Source organism: Myotis daubentonii, chromosome 13, assembly GCF_963259705.1.
Source record: "Myotis daubentonii chromosome 13, mMyoDau2.1, whole genome shotgun sequence".
NCBI lineage: Eukaryota > Metazoa > Chordata > Mammalia > Chiroptera > Vespertilionidae > Myotis > Myotis daubentonii.
The window spans coordinates 10,904,655-10,926,264 of record NC_081852.1 but is presented as its reverse complement, the minus strand read 5'-3'; the positions used below and the strand labels follow the sequence as shown (position 1 = coordinate 10,926,264).

At 42.9% G+C, this 21,610-nt stretch overlaps 1 pseudogene; it reads left to right on the top strand.

The window, feature by feature from the left end:
- Nucleotides 1-7,682: 7,682 nt before the first annotated feature.
- LOC132214596 (mitochondrial 2-oxoglutarate/malate carrier protein-like) lies at nucleotides 7,683-8,655 on the top strand (annotated as a pseudogene).
- Nucleotides 8,656-21,610: the final 12,955 nt, after the last annotated feature.

Here is a 21,610-nt window from a genome sequence, read left to right as displayed (position 1 = left end):
CAATCAATAGATATTTGTTGAATTAATTTATTTTGATAGTTTTGGTCCCCAGTGTCGTCTGGTGTTAGAAATTAGATTGTGATTATCATTCATGGTCTCTGGTGATGACGAAGATTAAAAACAATGAAAGAAAATAAGAAGTGCAAATGAAGGTGAACATTTGATTCAAAACAAGAAGATAAAGAAAAAATATGCATCCCACTTCTCATACAAGGAAATGTTATAAATTTGCATTAAGCACATATCCTACTGGGTAGAGCCAAGAGCCTGTGATTATCTCCGTCTTACTCCTGGAAACTCTATAGTCCATAACCTTAATTCTCCTTCTGCTATAATATCAACACATTCACTGATCAAAATTTTAAAATATCGCAACAGAGCAAATTATCATTTTAACATTATTTTCTCACCCTCAAGTGATATTGGTGGATGGCTTAAAATATGTAAAAATATTCAATGTCTCAGTCATCCTCTGGGAAATTTAACTGTTGTTTTCATGTACATTAATAATTTCTTGGTGTAATTTTTCCCAAGAGAATGTATCAAGAGAAAGTGTGCATAGATTTACATATGTAATTGCTAATAAACCTCCCAAGAAGAAAATAGCCTTCCATCCAGGTGGAAACTGTATCACTTTAAATCAAAGCTTAATGACTATCGAAGTATTTTCCTGAAGTTATAGAAAAATGCTACACTATAAGTCAAAGGAAATTAGGAAATCAAAATGGCAATTTTGACAAGCAGCTACTCATCTGATGGTAGTATGAGCACGTCCCAATCCCTATGATGCCTCATCTACCACTTTGTCTGCCCAGGCTGTGTACACCCTTCTAATGTGGAGGTAATTCCAAAATAGTAGGAAGGTGTGGCTCTTCTCCCATCACCAAAGGGACAGGCAGTGCCTCCCCCAGCTCCCTGGCTCCAAGAGCATAGGCTTGTGATGATGAATCAAAAAGAACTGACTAACAACTAGAATCCTGCAAATATTTAGCTTATAGGAAAGATGGCATCTCAAGTTAGAACAATAGTGTTGTGGGTACATTTTTTAAGTCAATTGTGAAAAAAAAATATTTAAAAGTTACTTATGACATTTTGGGTTGCTTCAAAATTCTCCAGCAATAATAATAAATGTGAGTGGGGGATAGACTCAATAAGGCAATTAGAGCTGTAATAATCAGGGAGACTGGAAATGGATGCATGGAAATTCATTATACTCTCTTGAATGCTTGACATTTTTCATAATAAGTTTTTTTTAAAAAAAAAAACTTTTTTAAATGCAAGAGTATTTCAGGGCTGTCCTGAGCAGTGTTGGTGCTGGAGGCAGGCGAGCACCCAGCAGTACCAGCGGGCCTGCCCAGCTTACGTTGGTTGCTGTCCATTTTCTAAGCTAGGTTCTCCAGTCTTCCTGGAAAGTCAGTGAGCTACCTAATATCCTACAATACATTTTGTTTTCTGATTAAGTTCCCATAGTTTGCAACCGAGAACCTGAATAATAACACCTGGTAAGTTAAAAAATCCGGAGGTCTTTCAGGTTGCCTAGCTAGTGAGTGCAACGAATTAACATGACATTGGACCACGGATGGCAAACACAGCTCAGAAGTGCAACTGTTCTCCCCTCCAAAACCCATGACTGGTTTTGATAATTAAACTGATAGGGATTAATTACCTTCCTGTTATACCTGCTTATGGCCTGAGAATCCTTCTCACAGCTCTCCAGGCAGCCACTGCCTCACATAGCTGACTGGGGAATTAAAAGATATTTGCCATTCCCAATCCAGGCAAAACAGAATAAGTGGGAAAATTTGCCCCTCCCCTCTAAGAAGACCACATATTTTTAAGCTGATTAAATGAGTTTAAGAATATTGTGTCTGCCCTCTCTCTTCTCCATCTTCCCTTTCTCAACTGCAAAGGTACATATGACATATACATTACATGTGGTATGAATTAATATCAGAAACTCTTCAAAAGCAAACTTCACTGTAAAGGACTCTCCTTGCCCCTGACATCTCTTGTTCAGTCTAATCTCTGTATATGCTGGTTCATAACCCTGGGACTTCCTCAGGTGAAATCTGAAACGACCCCATAGACACAAGGCAAAGAGACACCAAAGAAAGAGGCTTTGTCATAAGCTCCCAGGCCTTGTATCTTCTAACTTCGCACGATGGCATGCTGAAGTCTCCAACTTACCCTGTTCTCCCATCTCGTCTGTCAGCCCTGAAGGTAGCAGAGTAGTGAACAACCAAATGCTCTTTTTCAACCTCAGCTCTTCTTCCAATTTCCTAACTTGAACTTCAGCCTTTAGTTGGGCATCCATGTCCAACCAAACTGCCCACAGTAGAGGCCAGCCCACTGCGCAGCTGTTCATTTCCCTTCCTCAAACAAGTGCAGTGACCAGCTGGCATTTATGGGGCATTCTGTACTCAGGAGGCGATATAGAGGTCACGCCGGGATTTATCTTTCATATCCCTTTTCCCAAGACCCCTTTCTTCCATCTCCTGGGTGGCTCACCAGTTGTTAGTTCCCTACCCTGGGAGTCTCCTGGGTGAAATCTGAAATGGGGAGGGCAAGGAGAGGTAAGAGGCAGGCCACTCGAGTTCGGTAGCTGGCAGGTTGTATGCAAGGGAACTGACGTATGAGCCTTGCCTTCGCAAGACAAGTTGCTCGCCAGAATCTTAAAGTTTTGACACAGGCCCTAATGGGGGCCAGTCATGTACACAGTCCAGAGGGTCAGGACAACACCTTACTCCCTCACGACTGCATCCTTGTGGCGGCTTCCAACTTAGGGAAGGCACTCGGAATGCACCTTGCAAGGTCAAGGGAGGGCCTCCCAGGAGCATTGCTCTGGTCCTGTGCTCAGGCCAACCGTGGTCGCCTTCTCTCGGTGACCTCCTCCACCAGCAGCATCTACCGCAAACTACTTGCCCCACACACCCCTCACACATATTTCATAGCAGGGTTTTTTTAAGTCCTCCCAAGAACAGGAGAAGGGCACATGAGTTGGCATTTCCCAGCCCTGGAGGAGGTGCCAAATTGCATACTACAAATTCTGGCTTCTGGAACTTTCTTATCATAAAAGCAGAAATAAGTAAAAAGGATCGAGGTTAACCCACACAGATCATGAAACTCAGAGAAACCACCACAAGCAAAAAGTGTAAAAATAGTCACTTTCCCTCAAAAGTTAGTACTTCAAGAAAGAACAGCAGCTTCCCCTCCCACTCACTTACCCCTGGGACCACCACACCCATGTGAGGGGCAGGGAGAGAAGCTGGGCTCAGGTTTCAGGTCTGCTACTCAGAGCATGACCTTGACAGTAACCTCAACCTGGACCTGCCCCTTCTGCTCTCTGTGCCTCGCCTGGGTGTAACAGGATGGAGTGAGGGACTTTGTGGGAGGTTCTTGTTTTCCTAGAATTGGTTACCAAAGCCCATGGCCAAGATCAAAAGGGGCCAAGTACCCTGAGCAGCACATTCAAAACGTGCCAGCAGGGACCATTTCAGGGTTTATGGGGGCACATCTTGACTACCACTGCCCTTTCACAATCACCAACACGCCCTCTCCCACCCTGAACAGTAAAAAAATTCTCGTGGAGAGACATCTGCTTCCTAAACCCACTGTAGGGGAGGAGGCACTTCCAGCTCCATTTCCTGAAGCAGGGAAAGAGGCCCAAGAGACCCCATCGCGTGTGCAGGTGAGAGGTACAGCACACGGGTGAGAGGTACGGTACGCAGGAAGGGGGGGAGGGGACCCACATGAAGTGCTGTGGTGTCTGCCTGGCCACTGGGACTGCTGGGAGAATAGCTGGGCAGATGGGCAGGAATGGCCCCAAGAGCTGCAGAGAATTGACTTGACAATTTAACAGTATTTAGAAAGATTTAACTGTTTGCCCTCAGACCACATGAGGTTAGAGCCCTCGGGCTTGTTGGAGAAACTGGAGGCCACAGGCAAAGGTCAGGCAACAGTGCAGCAAAGTCTCAGAGCTCCTCTGGCCACCAGTGAGCCTGCGGCTGCTGCCTGTCCTCTCTGAGCCCGTGGACAACAAGCAGGACCGATGGTGGTGACCAGTAGAAATGGGCTCCAGCACCAAATTGCAAGCAGAGGAGAGGGAACAGTGGAGGATGGAAGAGAGCAGGCTGTTCCTCACTCTCCCCGCTCAGGCCCAGCTGCACATCAGAATCCCCCGGAGACTTTGAAACCTGGCCCCACCCCGACCCAGTGGCATCAGCGCCTCTGGCCCCAGCGTCTAAGTGGTGGGATTTGTAACGCTCTGCGGTGATGCCGACGTGCAGCAGGAGAGATGAGAAAACCGTAGAATTGATTACAAGGTTGACGTTTTAAAATGCATGGGATTCATAAAACTGGAATGAATTTGTCTAATCGTGGCTGAAAATGCATAAAACTGGGAAGAAACCTGGGGCCACACCTATCCACGGAGAAAATATAACAGTATTTAGAAAGATTTAACTGTTTTATGTTTATATCCTCCAAAGAATTGAGAATCCCCTATCACATTAAATGGGGATACAAATAACATCTAACTCACATGGTTGTGGGTTTTAAAGAAGCGTGTGGAATGGTCACGCGGGCAGACATTCTGTTTGTTCCATAGCTGAAACCCTGGCCTCGCACAGCACACCACAGGCTCTCAAAGCCATTGTCGAATGAATGGTCATGGACAAGTGCTAGTCAACTGTAAGCTTATGCTACAGATCAGCCTACAGAACCCTCCAAATGAATTAGCAATTCTAATACTGAGTTACCCAAAAGCAGGAACAAAGACAAAGACATGCGCTCAAGTAGTTTATTTGGGAGGCGATTCCAGGAAGCCCGAGAGAGAAGGAGAGACAGGGAAGGAAGCAGGCCCAACAACAGGTGCTTAATCAAGCTGATGACTGCTGTGCGTGACTAAGGCTGTCCTGCCAGGGGAGCCATGCAGCCATGAAGCAGCGTTGTGGTCACAGGCTTAGGGTTGGGGCTTTTACCCACCAACTCCTGCTCGCAATGGTGCTGGTTACTGTAGGGCACCAATTCCCTCACACTTCTGGGCCGGAGCATGTGGGCTGAGCCAGCGCCTTGCATGCTGGAGAAATCCCTGAGGCCAGAGCTGAGACCCATGAGCATCTGAGCCGAGAGGGGGTCTGCAGGAGAGCTCCCACCACACTGCAGCTGGAAGCAGAGGCGGGCTGAGGGCACGTGGCCTGGGACACCAACAGCATCTGCTCCAGGCCTCCTACCTAATCCAGTGTGAACAGGTGGGAACTGTCAATGAAAGTTTTGTGAGTGCCTTGGGAGACAGCCATGTCTCTAATCACAGAACCATTTTATAATTTAAAAGGGATTTAATTCTCTTCTCTGTCTAGACAGAAACTAAGCTGGGAGAATGACTCCCTCTCTGTATATTTAAACAGAACATTTCGTGTGCACCTTAAGTTAAGATATGTTAGTCTCTAGTGTGGAAAGTCAGATTAACACACATTACTTTGCAGGGAAACTAATTAAATTTTCTATCTTCTTCCTTGGCCTCTATCAATTAGCTGTAATTTAAACTTTACCTGAGTCTTTCCATAGAGGAAATAAAGCACACAACCAAAGCCCTGGAAAGCAAATACAGTGTTCTTAGGGGAAACATGTAAAGTATGAGATAAAAGCTGAGAACCTGGGTAGTTCAGAGCTCGACTAATTTCAAAGTCTATTGTTCTAGGAGGATAAAGCCTCGATGGCACAAAGAACTTAACAAATATGCCGGCCCACATTACCCATTACAAGGAGATATTAATGAAATTCATATTCCCACAGATAAAGAAAATCAAACAGAGAAACAGACCAAATCACAGAGCAAAGAAAGCTATCCTACATAATATTGCTGCCTAGGTTTTCTCTCATAGGAGTTCTGGATGTTCCCACAGGCTAATCGAAGGGCTAGTTGAAGAAATGATCAGAATCAGAGAGGACCCAAACGTATTCTTGAAAAGTAATCGGACTTTGCCCAGCCCTTCACAGCCTATGGGCGTTAATAGGGTGAGGTTAGCAGAAATCACTCATTTCCCACTGGGCTATGCCCGACAGGACACTCTGAGTTTTTCATGGAGTCACGGGTATATTTATGAACACTCCTGCCCCATGTGGGTGCTACTGTTATATCCTGCCAGGCGTCCTCTCACAGGGCAGCGGAACTCCTGGGACCCAGGATGTCAACACTGCACAGTGGTCCCTCTCCCTCTGTCTTATGCTCTGTTTCGGGAGCGTCCAAGCTGGTTCGCTCATCCTTAGTGTCTTAGAGACACAGCGCTGTCAGATTTTATGTACTGCACACATGCTCTCCAAGGGACTCTGGCATCTGTGAAATCCAAAGAGTAAGGACTTGGGACAAACTGGAATTGCAAACAGTTCTAAGTCCTACAACCGCTTCCCATTGGCTCTGGCTAGTTGGAGACTTCTCCAGGATTCCTTCTCCTTTTAGGTGGCTTCCTTTCCCACGAGGCACCATCGTCCCTCCAGATCTGACCAGGTGGTCCTGCCCCAGTCTAGAACCTACTTGATAAAAAGCAAAATGGGGATTTTTATTTATTGTACTCAATTTTAAATGCTTGTTCTCCTTAGTGAGTACTTTCTTTACCCAATTGCTCAATTAATTTTCACTAAACATCCCCAGGAGATCATGTTAAAATGCAGATTCTGACTCAGTACATCGGGGTTGGGGCCAAAGATCCTGCATCCTACGTGAGTCCCCAGGTGATACCTGCCAAGTGAGACTTAATAGATTTACAGTGACACGCCCAGCCCCTAGGAAGTAGTTGGACTAGAGAAATAAATGCAGCCCTACACAGTCAGCCGTACAAGGGGACATAGGTCTGAGAATGAGTACCTAGTCTTTAAAACACCCAGAATGTGATCCAGACCAAACTCACATAAACATCCTCTACACCAGTGGTTCTCAACCTTCTGGCCCTTTAAATACAGTTCCTCATGTTGTGACCCAACCATAAAATTATTTTCGTTGCTACTTCATAACTGTAATGTTGCTACTGTTATGAATCGTAATGTAAATATCTGATATGCAGGATGGTCTTAGGTGACCCCTGTGAAAGGGTCGTTCGACTGCCAAAGGGGTCGCGACCCAGGTTGAGAACCGCTGCTCTACACAGCAAAGGTTCTCAGACCTGTGTATGTCTCAGAAACACCTGGAAGGCTTGTTGAACGCAGACAGCTGGACCCCACCCCCAGAGCTTCTGTTTTAGGAGGTCCAGGTTGGAGCCCAAGAATCCGCATCTCTAACAAGTTCCCAGGCGATGCTGACGCTGCTGGCCCAGGGCCCACACCTGCAGAGCCTCTGCTTTAGCAACACCAGGAAGCCTCCTGCTGAAAGGGAAGGCAGCTCTGTGAGCATACATCACCCTTTGGTGCCTGCGCATAGCCACCCCTGACAAGACTTTTAGAGAGTCCTGACCTCCTAACATGTGTACTACCCCCCCACACCTGCAAACATGTTCCCAAGAGTCTTCCAACATAAGTCTCCATCTTTCCATCTTTAGGTTGAGTCTTTGTATGTAAAGTGGATTACTTATGGACAACACACAATTGGGTCTTTTGTTAAAATACACTCTCCATCTGTCGTTTGATTCATGTATTGAGTCCATCTAAATTTAAAGTGATTATTTGGGGGTGTCGAGGGCCATCAAGCAGTGATGGCAGCAACAGCAAGTCCCAGGGGAGAGGATGGATGAAAACCCCATACCCCCCTAAGTCTGTCAGGTTCCTGTTTGCGGGCCTGGCGGGATGGGAGCTACAATTTTTGTGCAACCCCTGGACCTGGTGAAGAACCGGATGCAGCTGAGCGGGGAAAGAGCCAAGACGAGAGAGTACAAAACCAGCTCCCATGGCCTCACCAGCTTCCTGAAGGCGGAGGGCTGAGGGGGCATTTACACCGGCTGTCAGCTGGCCGCCTGCACCAGGCCACTCCCACCACACTGGCCTTGGCATCTGTGCTGGGGCTGATGGCGCACCCCTGGCTTTCTGCTGAAGGCCCCGACCGGCATGACTGCAGGTGCAACCGGTGGGAACACCACCAAGGTAACTCTTACCCGCATGTTCGCCAGTGGCTGGCTTCCAGCTGACCGGAGCCCTGGCTACAAAAGCGTGCTTAATGCCCTGATGTGAATCACCCTGGGAGAGGGGGGTCCCCACACTATGGAGGGGCTGCATCCCTACCAGGGCCTCGGGCTGCCATTGTCAGCCAGCTCGCCTCTTACTCCCAATCCAAGCAGTTCTGACTGGTCTCGGGCTACTTCTCTGACAACACCCTGTGCCACTTCTGTGCCAGCATGATCAGTGGCCTGGTCACTACTGCTGCCACCATGCCCGTGGACACTGTCAAGATCTAGAACATGTGAATGATTGACAGGAAGCCAGAATACAGAAACAGGCTGGATGTGCTGGTGAAGGTCTTCACTAGAGGGCTTCCTCGGCCTGTGGGCGGGCTTTGCACCGCACTGTGCCCACTTGGGCTCCCACACCATCACCTTCATCTTCTTGGAGGAAATGAACAAGGCCTCCAAGCGTCTTTTCTCAGTGGCTGAGGCAGGCGAGGGGCCTGTGGTGTGCTCCCACCCGTTCCCACTCACCTGCTGTCCTACAGTCAGTGTCCCCTGCGGGGCCTGAACGACTGCCCTGGGTCCTCTATTTTCCCTCCACAGTGTGGTTCCTTCCTCTTCTAAAGGACTTTGGTCTGTCCTACCCCTGCTCCAGCTCACCCTGCTTTCTTGATGTGCATCTCTCTGTCCCTGGCTGTGCCTTGGGGGAAGCTGAGAAACGCCCTGAGGATTTCCAGGGTGTAGGTTTCAGGGCACATAGGGCAGCAGAACATTCCCCTTCTCAGGAGGGAAACCAAGGCAGAGCTGAGGGGACCAGGGAGAGCAGAAGCTGTCAAGATGATCAAAGGGTCTGCAGTGGGAGGATGTGGCTCTTCCTCCCTCCACCTCACTAAGGACATAATCAATAAATTGGATTGATAACATCAAAAAATAAAATAAAGTGACTATTTGTATTAATATCTACTATCTTTGTTATTGTCACCTATTGGTTTCATTTGTTCCTTGTTTCTTTTGTGTCCTTCTTTTCCTGCTTTCTGTGGTGTTAATTGGAATTTCGTGTGATTCAATTTTATTTTCTCTCCTGTGTATCAATTATTCTTCTTTTTAAATTTCTTGGTTGCCCTAAAGTATTCAATAAACATATTTAACTAATCTACATCTACTCTCAAATAACACCATGCCTCTTTGTATCTGATAACAAAGTATTCCCAATTTCCCTCTCTGGCCCCTTGAGACAATGCTGTCATTCATTCCAACTATCCACTCGACATGTGGCACTATCATTGCCTCAACAGTCATCTTTTAGACAAATTAAAAAGAAGAAAATAAATTATTTTATTTTATCTTCATTTATTTCTTTGCAAATGTTCTTTCTTTCTTTATGTAGGTCCAACTTTCTGACCTATATCATTTCCATTTCTTGCAGGGCCAGCTTGATGGTGATGAGTTTCCTCAATTTTTATTATTCTGAGAAAGTCTTTATTTCTCCTCCACTTCTGAAAGAACATTTTACTAATTATGGAATTCTAGCTTAGAGCCCTGGTGTGGCTCAGTTGGTTGGGCATCGTCCCATGCACCAAAAGGTTGCCAGTTCATTTCCTGGTCAAGGAACAAGTGGGCCTGATCAATGTTTCACTTTCGCATCAATGTTTGTCTTTCTCTCTCTCGCTCTCTCTCTCTGAAAAATCAATAAAAAATCTTTTAAAAAATTATAGAGATTTTTTGATTAACACCTTAAATATTTCATTTCACTCTACTAGTATTCTTGTTTGCTTCGTTTCTGATTAAAATTCCAGTATAATTCTTATCCTCGTTTCTCTGTAAGTAGGTGATTTCCCACCACCACTGCCCACCCCACTGTTCCTGGACTGAAGGGATCTGTTTGCCTGCACTCACCAAAGCCCCTGAGACAAACAGGAGTTTGCAGCAAAGAATGTAAGGATAAATTATTGAAGGAGATGGCACCATGCCCAGAGTCACAACTAATGCCCAAAGACCTAGCTCCCCAATAGCTTCCAGGGGGTGGATTATCCAGGGAAACAAATCATTAATCATGGTGACTAAAGAAGTTGGTCTATACTGATTGGTTGATGCTAGGGTAGGAGGCAATTGGTCATTGCATCTGGTCCTGACTTCAGTCATGGAGTTGTTCTGTCTAATTCAAAAGGATTCGCTCAGTGGGATCATTCCACTTTCCAGGGTCTAGAGCTAAAATACAACTGAGGCCAAAATGTTATCTTTAGTTTGATTGAAAACTCTGTTTCTGTTGTCAATAGACCCAAGACCTTGTTCCTACAACTGCTGGATGCTGGGGCAGGGGCGGGGGCGGGGGGGGGTCTTTAATATTCTTATTAAACCTCAATATTTCAGTGGGCCTATGACTCAGAGCCTCATTATCCTGAGGACTTAATGATTAAGCAAGGGAGAGGGAGGGGGTGAATCAGGGTGTTGGGTGAGGCCAGCTTAAATCAAAAGGGGGGGAGGGAGAACAAAAGAAAAGGCCAGATTTTAAAAAATCAGGTTTTTGTGCAGTTACACCACCAATTTCTTTCAAGATTTTCTCTCTGTCTTTCCTTATTTACAGTTTGAATATAATATGGCTGGATGAGAGTTGGTTCTTGTTTATTTATTTGTTTGTTTGGTCATTTAAACTGTTTGGTGTTCTCTGAGCTTCCTGGATCTGTGTTGTGTGGTCTGTCATTTTTTAAAAAAATGAAACATTCTCAGCCATTACTCAAATATTTTTTCTGTTCCGTTTACTGTTTCTTCTCCTTCTGTTCCAATTATATGCATATGCCATGTCTCTTGATATCGTCCCTCAGTTCTTGGGCATTTTATTCTGTTTTTCTGTTTGTTTGTTGTTGTTTTCATGCTCTCTTCTCTTCACATTTCAGTTTAGGGAGTAGGGGAGTAACACCTGTTTTCAAGCTCACTACTCATTCTCTGACAGATTCTAGTCTGCTGATGAGCCCATCCAGGCGTCCTTCATTTCCATCACAGTGCTTTTGTCCTCTAGCATTGCCTTTTGATTCTTTCCTGGAGTCTCATACTCTCTGCTTACACTACTCATCTGTTCTTGCATATTGTCTACCTTTTATATTAGAGCCCGTCCCATATTAACCACAGCTATTTTCAATTCCCTGCCTGGTAATCCCAAAATCTGTGTCATATTTGAGTTCGCTTCTAAGGATGGTATTTCTCTTCAAAGTGTGCTTTGTTTTGCCTTTTAGTGTGGCTTGTAATTTCATGTTGGAAGATAGACATGCTGGTAATAAAAACCACTCTATTTTACCTTTTGTGTGGAGATTTATGGTCACTGGTAGGAGTCAGGCTATACTGAATGTTTGCTGTAGCTGTAGGTGCCAGAGGCTTCCCCCTTGTTTTGGTCTCCCCTCTTGACTTTAGTCTTCCCTAAGTTCTCCTCCACAGAGAAAGTGTGTGTCTTGCAGCTCTCTCAGCAGTAATTGCTGTTATTATACTGAAACCCTCTTGGTGTGGTTGTAAAGTGGGGGAGGGGGGTCTTTAATATTCTTATTAAATCTCAATATTTCAGTGGGCCTGTGACTCAGTGCTGTTACCTTCACAAGTATTTCTCCAGCAATATAGCTTTCTTCCCATCCCACCTTCCCCAGCTGCAGCATTTCCAGGCTACTCCCTTGAAGTCCTGACTTCTGTTCACTATGTTTTAGGTGAGACAGGAAAGCTAGAGGAGACTGGAGTGGGGGAAATATGTTCCTCCCAGGTGTGATAGGCCCTGGCAAAATCTGTACCTCTGGAGAGGAGGTATTTGTTATGAAGAAGATCGTGGGTATATTTCACAATGGTCCCCTGCCAGCACTGCAAGACCTCCCTCAGATATCCTCCATGAGAACCTGGTAAGGTTCTTAGAGCTACAACCCATGAAATTGTAAGGGATGCCTAAGACTGCAATCCCTAAGAGCTCCTCACTGTCATGCTAGTCCACATCAAGCAACTTTCCAAAATTACCAGCGAAGTGTTCTTACCAGTTTATGGCTCCAGCAACTGCCACTCCAGGTAAACAGCTCTCAGCTGTGTCTCTCTGGTTGCACCCGTCTCCAGATTTTTCTCTGCATCTTCATTTCGGCAATAAGTCCAAGGAAAGTCATTGGTTTTCAATTTGTCTGGCTTTTCTTGTAAGAATAGGAGGGACAGCTTCCAAACTACTCACATGCAGAAGTTGATCTGGAAGTTCTTTTAATGTTAATCTAAACACAATAGATTCATAAAGGAAAGTACTTGATAAAAATGAATTTGTATGGCATTTTAAAACCAAAGACTACCTATGCCACTGAATCATCTTCCTCAAAACTTTTATTGGAAAGCATGACTATGAAATGGAGACTTAAGTGCTTGGGTGTGGTATTTCTGCACAAGATATCCATAGCCTTCATGTAGCAGGGCCTGGTTGCATCTTCAGCTCACTCTACTATAATGACAATATTTTCTTATCTATAACTAGAGGCCCGGTGCACAAATTCATGCACTGGTGAGGTCCCTCAGCCTGGCCTGCGGGATCGGGATGAAACCAGCTCTCCAACATCCCTTGAGGGGTCCCAGATTGTGAGAGGGCGCAGGCCAGGCTGAGGGACCTCACCAGTGCACGATCAGGGCTGGGGAGTGATGCGGGAAGTTGGCCAGCCGAGGAGGAACCAAGGGAGGGCTCCACAATGTGTCTGGCCCATCTCACTCTGTCCCAATCTGCCAGACCCCAGCAGCAAGCTAACCTACCAGTTGGAACATCTGCCCCCTGGTGGTCAGTGCACGTCATAGCAACAGTTGAGCGGCCTTAGCATATCATTAGCATATTACGCTTTGATTGGTTGAACAGCCGACCAGTCCACCAGACACTCAGCATATTAGGCTTTTATTATATAGGATGGTTATGTTTGAAGAGAACTGTTTTATGTACAATGTGGCCAGCATGCTGGAATAATAAACCATAACTGTGTGCCTTTTATTTCTAAAGGTGGAATATTTTCAATAAATGATAGCCATAATCTAGGAAGCTCAGCCTTAAGCAAGCATTATTGAATCTAAAATTTGAATGCCTTCACTTAGTTCTGTGCTGACTCAATACTAATTTAGAATATGTTCCCCTCCATGTCTGTGAGTACATTTTATCAAATATATAAATAACCCTATTATTCACTTCACAATTCTTATATTAAAAGTGTCTTATTCAAATATTAAACATGACTAGAAATCAGAGAAATATAAATTAAATTCAGAATGAGGTACTCAGGCTATGTTCACAAAAGTAGAGACTCCAGGCAAATAGAGAGCACGGTAGGGCAATGTGTAAAGCATCAGATCACCTGACACAGCTGACCACTGTGTCATCCTAGGAGTCACTTGTCTGCTCATCTCCAAGCCTTGGCATTCTTACCTGCAAATGGGAACAGTAATAGCACCTGTTAGCCCCAGCTAGGTGGTTCAGTTGGTTGGCGTGTCATCCCATGCACCAAAAAGGTTGTGAGTTCAATATTTCTCTTCCTTCCTCTCTCTCTCAAATCAGTAAACATAATCTTGAGTGAGGCTTAAAAAATAAAAATAAAAAATAGCACCTGTTAATGTGTGATGATGATTAAATAACAGTTCATGAGAAACTTAGGACAGTATCAACCAGAGAGTGAAAACTAAATAAGTTATGATTATTGCCAAGTCCAGAGTCATTTTGTGTCTGAAACATTCCAAATGTGTCTGTTCCACACATGTACAGCTTATAATCAGTACAGGCTTCAAGCCTATGGTCTCAGATTGCCTTGTACTTTATACCCCTTTTGGCTTCTCCCACCCCACTGTTTCTTCAACCCTTTAAGTGTCTATCAGACTTTTGGTCTTTTTTTTTTTACTTCCCATTTCCTTTTGTTCCTCCTACTTGGAATTCCATTTCTGGCTTGAAGTTCACAGCAGAATTTTAGTTTCATTAGATTTTATAGTCAGAAAATCCCTAAATAGAACTTGCAGTGCCCTTCCACCATTTTCCACATGGGAAGACCCATCCACTTGACCCTGCTCTGTCCTCTTGGATCCCCCACCCACTTGGAAAATTTTAATTTCTTACATCATAATAAGTAAATTCTTTTAAAAGACAATATGAAACTCTATATGAAGAGCTTAAGTATTCATCATCCCTTCTGACTCAGTAATTTCACTTTCGAAAATGTATCCTAAGGAAATAATGCAAAATCTCTGTATATAAAAGGCTAAGTGACTGACCAACCATCTGTCCGACCATCTGACCAACTGGCCGGCCAGTACATATGACTCACACTGGCAATTTAAAAATAAACTTTGACTCGCGCATGCGCGATACATGTAAAGCTCTTGCTGGCACCAATCACACGCATGTGTTTCGGTCTTTCATTGTTGATAATAAATTTGGTGACACTTCTATTATAGAGAAAGGGCAAATAACAATATTAAAGTATTTCTTCTAATTAATTTCCTTTCAATGTGCACAAATCTGTGCACCGGGACACTAGTATAGGAATAAAACCATAGCATACAACATTTTTAATACAGACTTATTTATGATAATGATAAATTGGAAACAAACTAATGGTCCTACAGTAGAGGAATGCTTAATTAACTTATAGCACATTCACTCTATGGAATATTCTGCAGACATTAAAAAGAAAAATCATAGCCCTGGCTGGGTTGCTCATTTGGTTAGAACAGTGTCCTAATACACCAAGGTTGTAGGTTCAGTCTCTTGTCAAGGCACATACAAGAGGCAACCAATGAACGAACAACTAAGTGGAACAACAAACCAACATTTCTCTCTCTTTTTCTCTCTCACTTTCTCTCTTTCTTAAAAATAATTAAATAGATAAATTTTAAAAAAGAAAAGTTATAAAAACTACATAGCAACTCAGAGCAATGCTTATGAGTCAAGTGAAAAAGCCAGAGATATTACTATATATTCTGTATGATTGCAATTATGTAAAAATATGAGTGCATATAAAAAGAAATAAGCAAATACTCAAAATGGGTAGTAACTATGTTAATGAGATTAGTGGTGGTTCTCTTTTCTGTTTTTTTACTTTCTGTAATATTATTTCACTGATTTATAATGAAAAGAATTTCCTTATAAATATAAATAATTACAAGGCCAAATTCAGCTTCCAGAATATCTTGTACTTTTCACTCAAATGATTTGTATTTCAGGATTAATTTCTCATGCTTGAAATATGTTCTAGAGGGAAATATTTTTCGTTCCAGATAGAGTAAAGAAAGTAATTTAGTTTACTGAGGAAATTTTGACCTCTATGTAAAAGTAATGTTATCCTTAGAGGAGCACTTGCTCCTCTATGAGCAGGGCGTATGTTTTGAATTTTTTTTAGCATAAAATAGATTGAAGCTGAACTATCCCCTCTCCTTTTACTTGCTCTCTGTTCATCTGATGATGAAGCATTTGTAAGACTGGGGACTTGGGTGGCATTCAGGATCCTGGCCAAGCACAGCACTGAGACCTTGGCCAAATACTCAATCCAAACGTGCTGAATTGAGGCATAATTAAGTGTTTGTAGGTGACTCTGTGCCAGCCAGGTGAAGCACATTCACTGACAGTGGAATGATGAATTATCTAGAATACTGTAAGACAACATTTTGTGTTTGTGTGTGTATGTATTTTAAGAAGGGGAATTACCCATCCTATATAATAAAAGCCAAGGTGACATCACGCCCTCATGTGACACCCTCATGCAACGTCATCACAATATGGCCACCACAAGATGGCCAGCAGGGGAGGGCAGTTGGGGGCGATTGGGCTGGGAGGGGAGCAGTTAGACGTCAATCAGGCCGTCAGGGGAGTGGTTAGGGGGTCATCAGTCTGGCAGAAAGAAGCTGTTAGGGGCAATCAGGCAGGCAGGCAGGCAGGCAGGCAAACAGTTAGGAGCCAGCAGTTCCGGATTGTGAGAGGGATGTCCAACTGCCGGTTTAGGCCTGATCCCATGGCAGTCAGACATCCCCTGAGGGGTCCCAGATTGGAGAGGGTGCAGGCTGGGCTGAGGGACACCCCCTGTGCACAAATTTCATGTACCGGGCCTCCAGTACCAATATATAAAGAATAAATATACTTACAGCCATAGTGTATGAGTATGAAAAGGGGGCATATCTACACTAATAAAGGAGAAAGATGCAAATTGACCATACCTTTGTGATGCTCACCAGTTGATCAGGAGTGAGTATGCAAATTAACCCAACAAAGATGGCAGGTTAATTTGCATATGCAGGCGCCAAGTGGCCAGGGGCAGGGCAGGACACTTGCATTGTCACCATGGTGATGATGCAGGCGTTCAGCACCGCTCCAGCCGCTTCAGGCCTCTGGGCAGCGTGGGAAGGAGAACAGGCAGCTCCAGGCCAGAGCGAAGGCAGAAATGCGGCTCTGGGCCAGAGGGAAGGTGAAAAGGTGGCTCCGGCCAGAGCAAAGGTGGTGCCAGCAGCCAGGGGAAGGAAGGCCCATTCTTGCATGAATCTTCGTGCATCGGGCCTCTAGTATAATAGTAATCTCCAACATTGAATGCCCCTCCCACCCTACCATCCTATGTCTTTCCCAGATCTCTCAAAGCCACTGAAAGTGTTTTTTATATGCATAGTCTCTCCTTCTTCACTTCCAGTAAGAATCTATGGTGTCTCCCTCACTACTATGTTGAAATTGCACTGATTAAGGTCACAAGTTAATAGTTGCATCTATTTCTGTCTTTTTCTTACTTGACTTTTCTGTAACCTGGATGCTGTGAACATTCCCTGCTCCATGAGACTTTTCCTCATGTGGCTTGCATTTTCCCACTATGCTGGTTTTCCTCCTGCTGTTCTAGGTGCACATTTTCATTCTCTTTGCATGAGTTTCTTTTCCACTTTCTGCCTTTATGTTGGTGTTCCTTAACTTGCTATGACTCCTCCATCTCTACATATTTTCCTGGACAACTTTATGCATTTCTGTGATCCTTCTCCCACCTATCTACTGATGACTTACAGCAGTGGTCGGCAAACTGCGGCTCGCGAGCCACATGCAGCTCTTTGGCCCATTGAGTGTGGCTCTTCCACAAAATACCACATGCGGGTGCGCATGTACAGTGCAATTGAAACTTTGTGGCCCATGCACAGAAGTCAGTATTTTGTGGAAGAGCCACACTCAAGGGGCCAAAGAGCCGCATGTGGCTCGCAAGCCACAGTTTGCCAACTGACTTACAGAATCTATATCTCTATGCCAGACCTCTCCTCTAAGCTCCAGCCTTTGGTATGCCTAACTTCTGAGACAATCCTCCATGGATTCTCCATGGGAGTGACTCAGATCTGCATGTCCATTGCTGAACTTGTCTTAGCCCTCTTATTCCAAACCATTACTCCTCTAATATTACTTCTCTCTATGACAGAAACCAGCTGCCTTCCTTCTTTGCTCACATCTAATAAGTCACCATGTCCTCTTGATTCTACATCTTAAATATTTCTCATATTAGTTACCCCCCTACATTGTCCTGGCCTAAGTTCAGGCCCTTGACATCTCTCCTAAATGATTTCAATAGTCTCTTAACTTGTAGCGTCTCTGCCTCCACTCTTACTTCCTTCCAATGTCTCATACATCTATTAGCATCACAGTGATCCTGTCATTCCTCAAAATAGCTAAGTAGTTCTTCCTTACAGAAGAACTCCAATTAAGAAATGTAGAAAGAATGATGGAAATAAAAAAAAAATCACCATTTGAACACTATAGTATTAATGGCTTAGGTACATTCATGGGTAAATGCTAAAATTAGTGGACAAAAATTAAGGAGAAACAGGGCATTTTTATATGATGCCAAAGAATGCCTCCTCAAAATATTTAGTAATCACACACAAAAAATAACTTTACAGTGGATAAACCTGGCATGCACCACCTTAGACAAGTAAATGATGTTAACATCACCAATAATAAGCATTTCAACCATAAGTACCACCTGATATGATCCACTGAGAAGGGCAAATCACTTCTGTAGTATTCTTCCCAATCTAATCATGAGGAAACTTCAGGCAAACCTAAGTTAAGACACATTCTACAAAATACATGACCAGAACTTTTCAAATAAGTGGAGGTTGGGAAAAACAAAGAAAGGTTGAAAAACTGTCACAGATTAGAGAATGCTAAAGACTTATTATAACTAAATGCAGTGTGGTATTCTGGATTAACTACCACATCTCTTCTAATATTGGAACAGAAAACAATTATTAGGAAAAGTGGGGAAAATCTGAATGAAGTCTATAATTTAGTTGTTAGTATTATACCAATGTGAATTTTCTAGTTTTGATAAATGTATAAGTTATTAATATTACAGGAAGCTGGGTAAAAAGCATATAAAACTTTGTACTATTTTTGCAACTCCTATGTAAGTCTAAAGTTATCTCTAATTTAAAATTTTAAGAATAAGTATTTCCCTGGTACCGAAAAAATAAATTCCAGTTTCTTTAGCATGACATATAATGTCCCTGATGATCTGACCTACTTGTTCAGCGCTCTCTCCCACCACTGCTCCTAACACACCCAGTGTCTCAGCTATGCTAAACCTCTTACTTTGTATCATTATTTATAAACATACACACAAATACACAGACACACACACTTATATACACTCACACATCCAAAATACCTGAGGCTCACAGACAATTGCCCAACTTTATTTTTAATGGACATGTGACTAAAATACTGGTTCCCACCCTAGCTTGTTTGGCTCAGTGGATAGAGCGTCAGCCTGCAAACTGAAGGGTCTTGGGTCCAATTCTGGTCAAGGGCACATACCTCAGTTTAGGCTTGATCCCTGGCCTTGGTCAGAGCGAGTGCAGGAGGAAACCAATTGATGTATCTCTCTCACAATACTTCTCTCTGTGTGTGTCTCTCCCCCTCCCTTTCTCTCTCTCTCTCTTTCTCTCTCTCTCTCTCTTTCTATAAAAAAAAAGCAATGGAAAAATATCCTCTGGTGAGGATTAACAAAAAAACAAACAAACAAAATTACTGATTCCTTATTTCCTAAACTGCTAGTCTTTATGGAATCATCATAATTTCATTCCACTTCCTGGGACACCCAACTTATGACATATGACAAATTATAGATGTCAACATAGTCAACTTAATTTCATCAGCTTAATTAAAACTTTTGATGGGGAGTAATACCCCATAATGGTGTATGTTACACATGAAATTGAGGACTCTGAACTCATTCATCTCAAATGCAATCAATTCTCATGAAGCCAAAAATCAGCATTCATGTGCATTTACAATGTATATAGTTCTGCTTTTGTCAGTCCCATCACAATCCTGTCCAAATCCTAACGTGAACATGAATGCCACAGTGGAAAACTACTGATGCGTGTGAAACAGTCTGGTCTAACTTTCTAATTTATTCACAAATAGGGATTTGATTCTTTTATTAGTAGTTAGGAAAGGTTGCATTAATATTCAGTAGTTAAAATGTGCCATCTAAATTTTTCATAACTTCCATTCCCCATGGGGGAATAAATTTTTTGAAACTACTTCCAGTAGGTGAATGACTTTAAGAATATGGTGTCTGTGAAGATGGCAAATAAAAATACTCACAGATCTATGCTTTGGCAAATAGTTGAAATAGCTTTTCTTTAAAGACAAGTGTTAGTCCTGCTCACTTGAAGTTGGTTGAGATTGATTAGCGTTTGTATACAAGTAAGTTGACAATTCTTTGAGTTCTAGTGATTTGGGGGGTTTCCAGATCTTTTCATAAAAATGTTAAAAGCTAATGACATAGTAGAGAGTATAGACAGATGGGCTTGAGGAAACTGAAGGGTTCTAAAATTTAAAAAATTAAAACATTAAATGGGATTCTCTCACTCTCCCTCTCTCTCTTTCTATCTCTCTCTCTCTCTCTCTCTCTCTCTCTCTATATATATATATATATATATATATATATATATATATATATATATCCTTTCTCTCTTGGTAGTGAAGGAAGAGGACCAACCTTTGTTTTATTTTATTTTTAAAGAATAGAAACTTGAAGTACCAGAAGGGGAAACTTCTTACTCAAGTGAGGGAAAGAGCTACTAGAAGCCACAGACGCAGACAAGCAATCATAGAGAGCTACAAAAGACTGCAATCCCATCAAAAGCTTTTATTCTTGGGGTGCTGGCGAGCACCGTGGAGCACTGCAATTCACAGGCAAAACCAGACGCAAAATTGCCTGGACAGAGAGAATAACAGCCACTACACACAAGGCTGGTGATGGACTCTCCTCTAGAAATTGTTCACAAACGGGTAAACAACCCTTTTCCTTGAGAGTGCCATGTCTCGGCATTCCAACCTTTTGAAGTAGGAGCTACTTTTCTGTCTCCAAAAGTTCCCAGGTAGATTCGTAGATATGAATGTGAGGGACTGGCAGTTCCCAAGCAGGTTCACATTCATAGGCAAACACCCCCAAGATAGTAAGAAGGGGTGAGGGGAACATCTGGGGACAACCCTCTCTCAAATCCCTTCTCCGAGGGAGAGAACAGCAGAGCGCATGAAAACAGCAACTGTCTTAAAAGTAGAAAAATGACCTTATGGACACACATATATATTGGGGAGCATGAAGAAAGATCAATGAAAGAAATAAATGAATAGATAAACCAACAGTAATTCATCTACATTCATAGAAAAGGTTCCAGGAGAACACAACCATTGTATTATTAGTGCTCATCTCTGACCACTGGGATTGTGGGTTGCTTTGTTTTTTTCTTATTTTGATTCTGTGGAGCACTTACTTTTTATAAGTCTCTGGGATAACCTTGACCACTCATTGGAAGTCCCAGCTCTGGGGAGCATCTATTCTAGAAAACAAGATTAAACCAAATGATAAAACGTTCCCCCTGGATCTAGAATTTTGTCACAGAAGTAAAGAGGGGACAAAGAAAAACAAACAGGCATCTGGCACTTTGCTGAATGATTTTATTAAAAAGAAGAAGAACTTTTTCATTTCTATCTATAAAAATACTGATTTTGTTTAACAATTACCTCCCAGATATTTCCATATTACCTTTCTTTATTATTTTAATCACTTTTTAAAATGAGACTATAAAAATTACAAATAAATTGCTTTCCTAGAACAGCATTATATCTTATATTAATAAAACTTTAAATTAAGAAGAAAATTCTAACTTGCTTTATTTTAGAGATGTTTGTTAACTTATATCTAAAATTAACTGAAACGAACAGTTGGTCTAATTTGCCCTCACTGACCTCAAACTCTAAAAAAAATGTATAGCTCAGCCAGTGTTGCTCAGTGGTTGAGTGTCAACCCATGAACCAGGAGGTCACGGTTCAATTCCAGGGCACATGCCCAGGTTTCAGGCTCAATCCCCAGTAGGGGTATGCAGAAAGCAGCTGATCAATGTTTCTCTCTCATCATTGATATTTATATCTCTCTCTCCCTCTCCCTTCCCCTTCCTTTCTCTGAAGTCAATAAAAACATATTTTTAAAAATGTATAATTAAATACAATGATCTCATGTAGAAATGGT